The sequence below is a fragment of the Triticum aestivum genome, chromosome 6B (genome assembly GCF_018294505.1).
Source record: "Triticum aestivum cultivar Chinese Spring chromosome 6B, IWGSC CS RefSeq v2.1, whole genome shotgun sequence".
Lineage (NCBI taxonomy): Eukaryota > Viridiplantae > Streptophyta > Magnoliopsida > Poales > Poaceae > Triticum > Triticum aestivum.
This window is the reverse complement of record NC_057810.1, coordinates 603,772,158-603,782,314: the sequence shown is the minus strand read 5'-3', so window position 1 is coordinate 603,782,314 and position 10,157 is coordinate 603,772,158. Positions and strand designations below refer to the sequence as shown.

Genomic DNA, 10,157 nt, shown 5'->3' with positions numbered 1-10,157 from the left:
TGCTAGTAGTACTTCCATTGGTCTCCTTCATATTTTGTGCCAATTTTTGACAGTAACATAATATTTACACATTTGAGCAGTGTAGTACTTGAAATCTATGCTCCGCTAAACTCGTCGGGAGCCGTTTCGGGCCTCGAAACCAAAACCATCAATTGATCTTTACCTTGTTCCCATCACATTCGAAAGCCTGCTCACACCTACTAGTACGTACCAAACCTGAACGTGTTCCCACTATGCAGGTATTAGTACTAGTGCTAGTACTTAGGTTATAAAAGGGGGAACTACCTAACCAAAAATTACTCTACCTTTCCTCCTCATAAGTGCTTCTTCTTCGTCCGTTGTTGCCATGGCCGGTGAGCAGAGCTCTAGGTCGAGAACTACCCGTAACAAGGGAGCGGCAACCAAGGCTGCGAAAAAAAAGAGAGGGCTCGCCGCCATGTAGAGACCTCGAAAGATCTCTCACGGGCAGGCGATGGCTCCCAGGAGCGCCCTAGCCGCGGAGGCAAACATGCCGAGCCGGTGGAGCTAGAGTCGTTATCCCTCGACGGCATGCCCGATCAGCTCAAGAAGCACCTCAATAAGCAGAAGGAGTGCATCCAAGTCTTGATGGAGTTGTTGAAGGAGAGCCTCGACGATATGCCCGCTGAGCTCAATCAGCAGGGGGAGTTGACCGTCGGCTTGGTGATGCTGTTGAAGAAGACCATTGCCTCGGAGAAGAAGGCGACCGGCGAAATCCTATGACTTCAGGAGGACAAGGCGAAGCTCTGCCACGAGATTGACATGTTGAAGGAGAAGAACGCCGGCTGGAAGAAGCTACATGAGAATAGTAGTTCCTCGATGAAGATGTTGCAGGCCCTCGTCATGGAACAGAAGGAGGAGTTGGCGAAGCTCCGCATCGAGCACCCGACTACTGTCAAGGTACGTAATGCGGTCATGGAACAGATGATGAAGGCTCGCATCGAGAAATCCCACGTCATGGACAGAATGAAGAAGACGGCGGAGGAGACGCGCAAGGAAATGGAGGTCGTGGAGGCGATGAAGAAGCAGTTACGACTCCGAGGTGAATTAGATCATTTGGGGTGATAATCTTCCTTCTTCTTTTGCTCATGTGTTTCATCTTTTGCTTCGGGTGTTTCGCCGCACGTGTCACGTTCTCTGCGAGGCATGAATAGAACAATGGTTTTTTTAGGGAATGAATAGAACAATGCTAATGAGATAACTAGCAAATTAGATCATTTTTTATCGCCATATGGCACTGGGCTACCGTGTTTCGTGCTCCTCCGTCGCAGTACTACTCCAGTGGAAAACTTGAGTATACCGCACGGTTCTTTGCTCCTCCTCGATCAGGTCGTCGGCGCATTTATACGAGCAGTCAAATCACAAGGCACCGCTTTCCAGCAGTAATGAGCCATCAAATCACAAAGGCCCACGCCTCTCGTGAAACCGACCAAGCTAGACTGCCCCGCCCTCTAGCCTTTTAAAAAATGTATACTTTTGTATAGCAGTAGTATCGATGGATTGCGCCATGGAGCAAAACTTGAAATTAAAAAAAAGGTGGTACATTTAGAGAGCGCTCGTCGCCAAATTATGTATATAGTACTATTAAAAAGTCTAGTCACAATAATGGTGTCCAGCACAACCCACCCCTCAAATAAAACTAAGCACCCTGGAATTCTTTGACAAAACTAAGCACCCTGAAATTCTTTGACAACTAAACTGCTGGCTATATGATGTTGGCAATATATATTGTATGTATATAATGTGAAGAAACGAGTGGTAGTACTATACCAACTAAAAGATGAAATGTAAGAAATACTAGTATGTACGTACAAAAGAGTTAAAGTAACAAGAAGAAATATAACATAGTTCTGCTGGGGGCTCTGCACAACACACCCTCAAATTAAATTAAGCTCACCTGAAATTAAACTTTGCAACTGTTCCGATAGACACTGCATTAGAACCAACATGAGCAACGACCACTACTGGAATCTGGCACTTTGCCATCTGCCATGGCAGATGGCAAAGACATGGTCGGCGGATGGCAAAGGCTTTGCCATCTGCCAGCAGATGGCAAACAGTTCGTCTGAAACCCTACTGGTAAAGGCTTCTTTGCCATCTACTGGCTGATGGCAAAGAGCCTGTGGCTTTGCCATCTGCTGGCAGATGGCAAAGCCTCTTAACGGGGTTAGCCCCGTTAGAAGGCTAACAGCATACTTTGTCGTCTGCCAGCAGATGGCAAAGGCTGCATGCTTTGCCGTCTGCCAGCAGATGGCAAAGCTCTTTGCCATCTGTTGGCAGATGGCAAAGGGCCCAAATAGGCCAGCCCAAATTTTACATGTAGATGACACGTGGCCTCTTTGCCATCTACCAGCTGATGGCAAAGCTCTTTGCCATCTGCCAGCAGATGGCAAAGTGCCTATATTGTCCCATTTAATATATTTTTTCTTATATCAATTCATTTTCACAGAAAATCAAACAAATATATTTATATGACCAATATAGCATATTCAACACATATTACCAATAGTCATGAACACATATATATCGAACACATATCCAACACATGTTACCAATAGTTTACCAATAGTAGCAAGTTTCATCCATACATATACATAGTTTCATCAATATTACACAGTTTCATCATAGGTAGCAAGTTTCACAAAGTCAAAACAAAAACTAAAGACAAGCACTCCATCAACCCAAGCTTCCGTGATCTGAAGCAAATCTACAAAATGGGACATAGAAAGAATTAGAAATATTTCCTTAAAATAGAAAGAATTAGAAATAGCCCGTCAAAAAGAGTCATGATCACGTATACACATAAGCAGTTGTCCAGACCTCATGCTAAGAAAAAGTAAAAGAGGGCAGGTCGGACACGTACATAAGTCCTGGCCACATACGCACATCCATGTATATATGAGTAACCAATCCGGTGTCAACTGAAATCAAAAGTACTAATATAGTATTGGCTTTTTTTAGCATCTCTAATATAGTATTGGCTAAGGATGGAAAGTTTCAGCCCGTATTAAATATAAGCCAATCTAGAGCACTCCAGTCCGGGTTTTACACAGGGAGTATATCATGCGATGAGATCAGCCAAAAAAAGAGTATTTCATGCGATGAGATCAGCAAAAAAATAGGGCTATGCTCTGGATTAGCAAGCTGGGGTCGATCCTTATTTTTGTAGTTTATAATATTTCAGTAATTTTGACTACCAAAAATATTAACCAGCTCAAATCAGGAGTTTCTAATAATATATCAAAAAAGAGACGTGCACATTGGCTGGCATGTGGTGAGTAATCTCAAATCATTAAAAAAAGTAATACAATGACACAATAATATTGAATTAACTATCAATTTTGTGGCAGATGATACAACATTTTAAAGGAGGTTGTTATAGCATGACACATCTGCGAGCTCGACGTTTATATGTGGCGTCTCCTCGCTAGATGATCAATAGCATGTCACACATGCCATGTGGAAGCAAGCAATGCTGATGAAACTTATCAATCCATTGTACAACATTCAACGCGTTGTGCAAGAAGACATAACATCCAACATTCACAGGTTATAATTACTGATTATTAAAAGTCATAGCAATCATAGTAAACGCCTCAGATATATCGGATCAAATAAGCTTTGATATATGGTCATCGTTTGAGATATATGGTCAACACATAAAGAACATTCTTACTACGGAATTAAATACTAGAAAGTTATATAAACTGCCATCGTTTGAGATATATGGTCAACACATAAAGAACATTCTTACTGCATGAATAAAAACTACAAATATTTTATGTATAAAAAAATTCAAAATAAGAAATTAAATAGACATATAAATGTTTTATCTTATGAAAACTATATACAAAAATGGGTTCATATATACGGTCCAGTGACAAAATTAATATTATCGTGTGGATAAAACTACACGTGTCTCCGCATGAGTTTGGAATAAAAAAGGTAGCTATAGCATTTTTCCTTATTAAGAACACTACAAACTACATGACAAAATTATATGAACATAACCAAAAAATTTGTATACCATTTAACCTATAAATGAAACACACAAAAAATGCGATGATTTTTTTGCCAATGGAAGGATGTATAGATGGACATGTGTTACTTCCTGAATGGTTTTGGTAGTATAAATGGAAGCATGCGATGATTTTTTTGCCAATGAAAACATATTTGAGAAGTGTATGTGATGTATCAACTAGAATGGTTTTGGTAGTATAAATGTAGTTTGGCATGAATATAATAGATATAAAAGGAAGAACTCATAAATTTGTAACACTGATGGACTGAGTTCATGGTGACCTGAAGCGGCTGAGATGGAGTGCATTGAGAAAGACCAACATATCATGCAGAAGAAAATATATAATTAGGTACACATCATGTCAAGTTACACACAAGAAATGTTTAAAATCTAAGGTGACGCTATAACAGTTTTTAATCCAAGCAAACATGTCTGGGACGAACAGAAAGAAAAGCCTAGAAATATTCAACTGTACATAAATAATATTTGTATACCTGTATGTAAATAATATTTTGATCATACCACGTATTCATAAAATAATAATTATTTGTATCTTCAAATCCTCTAGTCAAGAAATCAACCAAATCATCAATAAATATTATAAGGGAAAGAAACTATGAAATAAAAGGATCCGCAAGATAATGTCTTTTCAACAAAATAGCAGTGCAACACACCATTTGTACAGAAAAACTGTACGTAGCTATCATGCAAGCATATGATACTTGATCCTTAATTTCATCATAATCCAGTGGAAGAGAGGAAATCATACATCTATGTAGGACGTATATCACTGTCACCCATCTGCCCATGGCATCCAGACATGCTGTTGCCAGCCGTTGCACCACCATCTTGACACATGGGCACCTCACGCCACTACATGAGGATGATTGGTGGTGGAGTCCGTAGCAGGCTGCATGTCGATGTCCTCGCCGGACAAAAAATAGTGCTATTGTTGGTAGCTAATGTTCTCTAACTGTCTTCCAAATAGAACTACAAAGGTATGACCAGATTGCCTATAAACAGTGGGATAAATAAATGGAATATGTTTTAGTTTGATTTTTGAAAGACATGGTTGAACTCTAAGAAACCAAATTCATAAATGAGGTTAGAGAGGTCGGCCAGGTTACATAGCTATTCTCTCTAGCAAACAACAGAATCAAAGTAGCAAGTCTCGGTGCACGGATAAGTTCTGAAATAATGACAACTTATTTCCATTGTCTAGAACTGAGCATCATTTTCCAAGCTTGAACATTATTAAAGCAATATAAATTTAATCACAGTGCAACTCTATATATGTATAAGAGGCGACGTCAAAATCCCAGCCACTAATTAGCAATTATGTGAAGCTCCAGATGCCCCAAAGGCATGGACGTACTGCAAACCTGTTCATATATGTTCATTACGTTTGAGTGGAATCATCCCCGGAATCAGCTCGACACCGGCGTTAGGCTGCGTTTCTCGATCTTCTCTACGCGACCGGTGGAGTGGCAATGGAGAGGGCGTGGGTGGATCTGCAGGACATAATGGACGAACACATGTCAGCAAGGATACCATGACGGCATGGGAAAAGAGGAGATCAATCGCTCGAGTTGGTGGAGAAGAAGCCACAATAGATGGCGCCCAAGCACAGGCATGGCGGCGGCATGAGGACGACAAAGCCGGCAGACTCGCTAGGCCTCGGCAGACTCGCTAGGGCTTTTGCTTTAGATGATCACGATCTATGGGATTTTTCTTTACGAACGGTGATCTTATTAGAAAAAAATAACGTGAAGAAGAAGGCTTAAGCCTTGCCGGCGTGGAGTGGCACAGAATCCTCGGGGGAGGGCGAGATATTAGGAGTTCTATTTTTCTACCATACCAAATCAAGCTTGTTACGGCAAGGCAGGAATTGCAAATTGTATTTGCCTAGCTACTGACCAGATTGGACTTGCCTTTTCTAAAAACCAGATTGGACTTTCCTTTTCTAAAAACCATATTGAACTTGTTGCCCATATAAGATTGTAGTACCCACATAGCAAAATGCATTAACTTGTGATTCCAGAATTAAACAACCAACAACATGCGCCAGGGTAGGATTTTGCACACAACAAGTACTCTGAAAATAAACTGCATACATGTACAGAACAGAGAACATGAGCCAGGACACTGATCCATAGGGAAGAAGAGAAGGGGACGAGCTCACCTTGCAGTTTAGGCTTCGGGGACCGGCGGGGAGCCTCCTGCGCGCGCCCAGCAGGCCTCCCCTCCTCCTGCTCCTCCTAGTCCTCCTCCTGGGTAGGAGACCCGCACAGTCCATTGCTGGTGAGATCCAAGCCGCCACCTACCGCTACCATTTCAAGTTTTTCAACACTGAATCCCAGACGAGATTCGGCCATTCCTCGGTCCCCGGGGCAGAGATCCGGCCATTCCCCGGCCCAGAGCGGCAGCAAGCGCGGATCCAGCGGCAATCGCAAGCAAGCAGAGGCAGTATCGGTGGGAGGAGGAGGAGCTCCGGACGAACCTGGGTGAGGAGGCGGGATGGGCGGCGGATCGGGCGATGCGAGGCGGCCCGCCGGCAGGCGTGGCTGGTGGGCGTCGGCGGGGGCGGCTGGGAGTCAAAGGGGATTCCACGCGCGGGATGGGGGTGGGGCGGGAATGGACCGGCGGGATGGCCTATCCACCGGCCATGTAGGGGAAACCGACGGCGGCGGCGACCGGTGAGGGCGGCGGCGGCGACCGATGAGGGCGGCGGCGGCGACCAGTGAGGGTGGCGGCAAACCCTATCCAGCAGCACGCACGGGAGTGGCTGAGAGCCTGAGACTGATTCAGGGTGGCTGGGTTTTTTTAGGGAGGCTGGGGGTTTTCTTTTCTTTAATTTTTCACTCTTTGCTTTTTAGCAAGGACAGAGATAGTCCCATCTCTTTGCCATCTGCCAGCAGATGGCAAAGAATCTTTGCCGTCTGCTGGCAGATGGCAAAGAGGTGAGGCTGATACGCCGTTACCCTCTTGACGGCCACTGGATTTGCCAACCTCTTTGCCATCTGCTGGCAGATGGCAAAGATTTTTTGCCATCCACTAGCAGATGGCAAAGAATTGGCTGATGGCAACTATGTTCTTTGTCGTCTGTCAGTTCTTTGCCATCTGTTTTTTATAAGCAGATGGCAAAGACGTTCTTTGCCATCAGCTGGCAGATGGCAAAGAGCTGGCTGATGGCAAATTCCCTGTTTCCAGTAGTGGACACTACCACCTTACTCGGAGTCCTCGTCCACGTCCTCGACTTTGTCCTTGTCCCTCTTCCTCTTGGCCGATACTTCTTTGCTTGAACCGCACACTTGGCTCTTGCTCTTCATCCAACCCTTGTAGATATTGAAGCAAAGGTAGCCATCCATTGCAGCGTAGTGGATGTGGTCTATATCTAGTACATTCTGCTGCCATGCATGACGATGAAACGTGTATGGAGGTTTCTCCAGTTTACAGTACGAAGGATGAACCATGGCTCCTGCCAGGGTCAGCATTGAAGGCTGACGAGAGGACACCAGCTGATTCTTCTGGAGGTCGAAGGTGTTGCATACAACTAGGCCTATCCGATGCAGGACTTCTTTGTCGTTACCAAAGTCTACAGTAACGAATTTGACTAAGTTGCTCTCGAGGAAGTCCTTAAAATCCTAGCACTCAACGTCGGCATGGCATATGTGGTAGACCAAGCATAAGTCCTGCATGCAAACCTGGATCACGGCGGGCTTCTTCCTCTCTTTGTCCTTTAGATCCTTCTCTCGTCCCAGGACTGTGGTGTACTCAACATCTAGCCCAGTGACCCACTCATCATCTGAGTCTTCGAACATGCGTCTAAAGCGAGAAAGGCATCCTTTCACCGTCACGGAAGAACGGGTGTAGATGACGTCGAACTCATCGCCAGTGATGGTTCTAACCTTGTACTCACCGCCGATCGTGGAGATTTGGGTCGCCATGGATTTGGGATGAGGGTTAGGATTAGTGGAACTGCCGTAATGCAAATGGACGGGACGACTAGGAGCGAACCACCGTAGTATTAAAGGACATGCGGGGACGAGTAGGAGCGAACTGCCAGCGTGCGAACGGCATGGGTAGTGGCTTTCTTCTCCCATGATACGGGCTTCCGAGAGCCCTTGGATCTGAGATCGAACGATTGCATGGCATGATTCTAGACCTATGGGTGAATATCCTATCCTGGAGGGTTATTCTGCAAATTTTTAGCAACTTAGCATGCGACTGTTTGATCTTAGATCCAAGGGCTGCCAGCAGCCCGTATCATGGTCGCGCCTACCACGACCGTCGCGTCGCTCGCACGGTCACGCCCTTGGAGATTTAACACGGTGTGTTAGGCTATCTGATGTTGGCATGTCATACATAGTCATCACTTAGTCACTCATACTACAACAAGGTTGGCTATAAGTGTATTTATTTATTTTACTTCTCTCTATCTCTTTCTTCGTACTCCCTCCGTCCCATAATATAAGAACGTTTTTGACACTAGTGTAGTGCCAAAAACGTTCTTATATTATGGGACACAGGGAGTACTAGTATTTATTGCATTTGCCAAGGAGTGACCTCTTCCAATGAAATGGTGTTGCTAAGTTTGCTTCATTTAATTAGCTATAGACTCAAAATTGTCTTTTCACCTAGGTACACGCGCTTAGCACCATTTCTTCCTTGGGTCACCAAACTAGTCTCTTTCTTCTTGATTAACTTGCCACATTAGACTTTATGCCTATGTGGCAAGCTTAGCACCTGTAGGAGCAAGTAAAAGTAAGTACAATAGTGCGCTTTACATAGCATTTTTGCATATGTGGAGGAAAGAGAGGCAAGGAAAAAGTGGAGAAGTGGGCTCTCATGCAAGAGCCAGCCTCTACTACATGGTGGAGCATTGGGAGAGCCACCTGTATGGAGGTGGTCAAGAATCAGGAGACTCACGCCGGTTGTAGCGCCGCAGTTAAAATGATAATGGCAAGTCAAATCACGGGGCCCACCTATCCAGCAGTAACAAGCTGTCAAATCACACAGCCCTACGTTTGCAGCAACCTACTCCCTCGTCTTCTTGCGTCTCTGTCGAACCAACTAGGTGGAACTGCCCCGCCGCCTACCGCGCAGGAAAAGCCCTGCCCTCGACTTTTAAATAGTATACAGTATACTAATTTTGTATCCATGGATTGCGCCCGCCCCATGGAGCAAAGCGTCTAGAAAACGGCGGTACACATGTACGGAGTATACAGCATGCGCGTCGCGTTCGCGTCGCACCCCAGACGGTCAGTCGGTCTGGCACGCTGCTCTCCGAATGGAACGCGCGTCATATTGCGTTTGCACACACATGTGGGACGGCAATTGAGAACCGACCATAGGCAAACTCCCCGGCCCCACAAGTCGGGTGACTTAATAGAAGATGGAGACGAGCGATAGTACTAGAGAAGTGTTGTACTATGTGTTGGGTTTCGTAGTAATTTCAAAAAAATTCCTACGCACACGCAAGATCATGTGATGCATAGCAACGAGGGGGAGAGTATTGTCTATGTACCCTACGCAGACCGACTGCGGAAGCGATGACACGACGTAGAGGAAGTAGTCGTACGTCTTCACGATCCAACCGATCAAGCACCGAAACTACGGCACCTCCGAGTTCGAGCACACGTTCAGCTCGATGACGATCCCCGGACTCCGATCCAGCAAAGTGTCGGGGAAAAGTTCCGTCAGCACGACGGCGTGGTGACGATCTTGATGAACTACAGCAGCAGGGCTTCGCCTAAACTCCGCTACAGTATTATCGAGGAATATGGTGGCAGGGGGCACCGCACACGGCTAAGGAATCGATCACGTGGATCAACTTGTGTCAACTTGTGTGTTTGGGGTGCCTCTACCTCAGTATATAAAGGAGCCAAGGGGGGAGGGGGCGCCGGCCAAGAGAGAGAGGCGCAGGAGGAGTCCTACTCCTACCGGGAGTAGGACTCCCCCCCCCCAATCCTATTCCAACTAGGATTCCCAAGGGGGAAAGAGGGAGAGGGGTGGCCGGCCACCTCTCCTAGTCCTAATAGGACTAGGGGAAGGGGGGAGGCGCGCAGCCCCCTTGGGCTGCCCCTTTCTCCTTTCCACTAAGGCCCATGAAGGCCCA

At 45.6% G+C, this 10,157-nt stretch overlaps 1 long non-coding RNA gene across 2 annotated transcripts; it reads right to left on the bottom strand.

The window, feature by feature from the left end:
* Window positions 1–2,564: 2,564 nt before the first annotated feature.
* On the bottom strand, window positions 2,565–6,860 carry LOC123138255 (uncharacterized). Of its 2 annotated transcripts, XR_006468916.1 has the most exons (3): window positions 6,222–6,860; window positions 4,809–5,550; window positions 2,565–2,725 (listed from the first exon to the last, which is right to left on the bottom strand). It is a non-coding gene; the product is annotated as an uncharacterized lncRNA (long non-coding RNA). The 2 variants fall into 2 exon arrangements; XR_006468915.1 differs by having other exon boundaries at window positions 2,565–5,550.
* Between the last annotated feature and the right edge of the window lie 3,297 nt (window positions 6,861–10,157).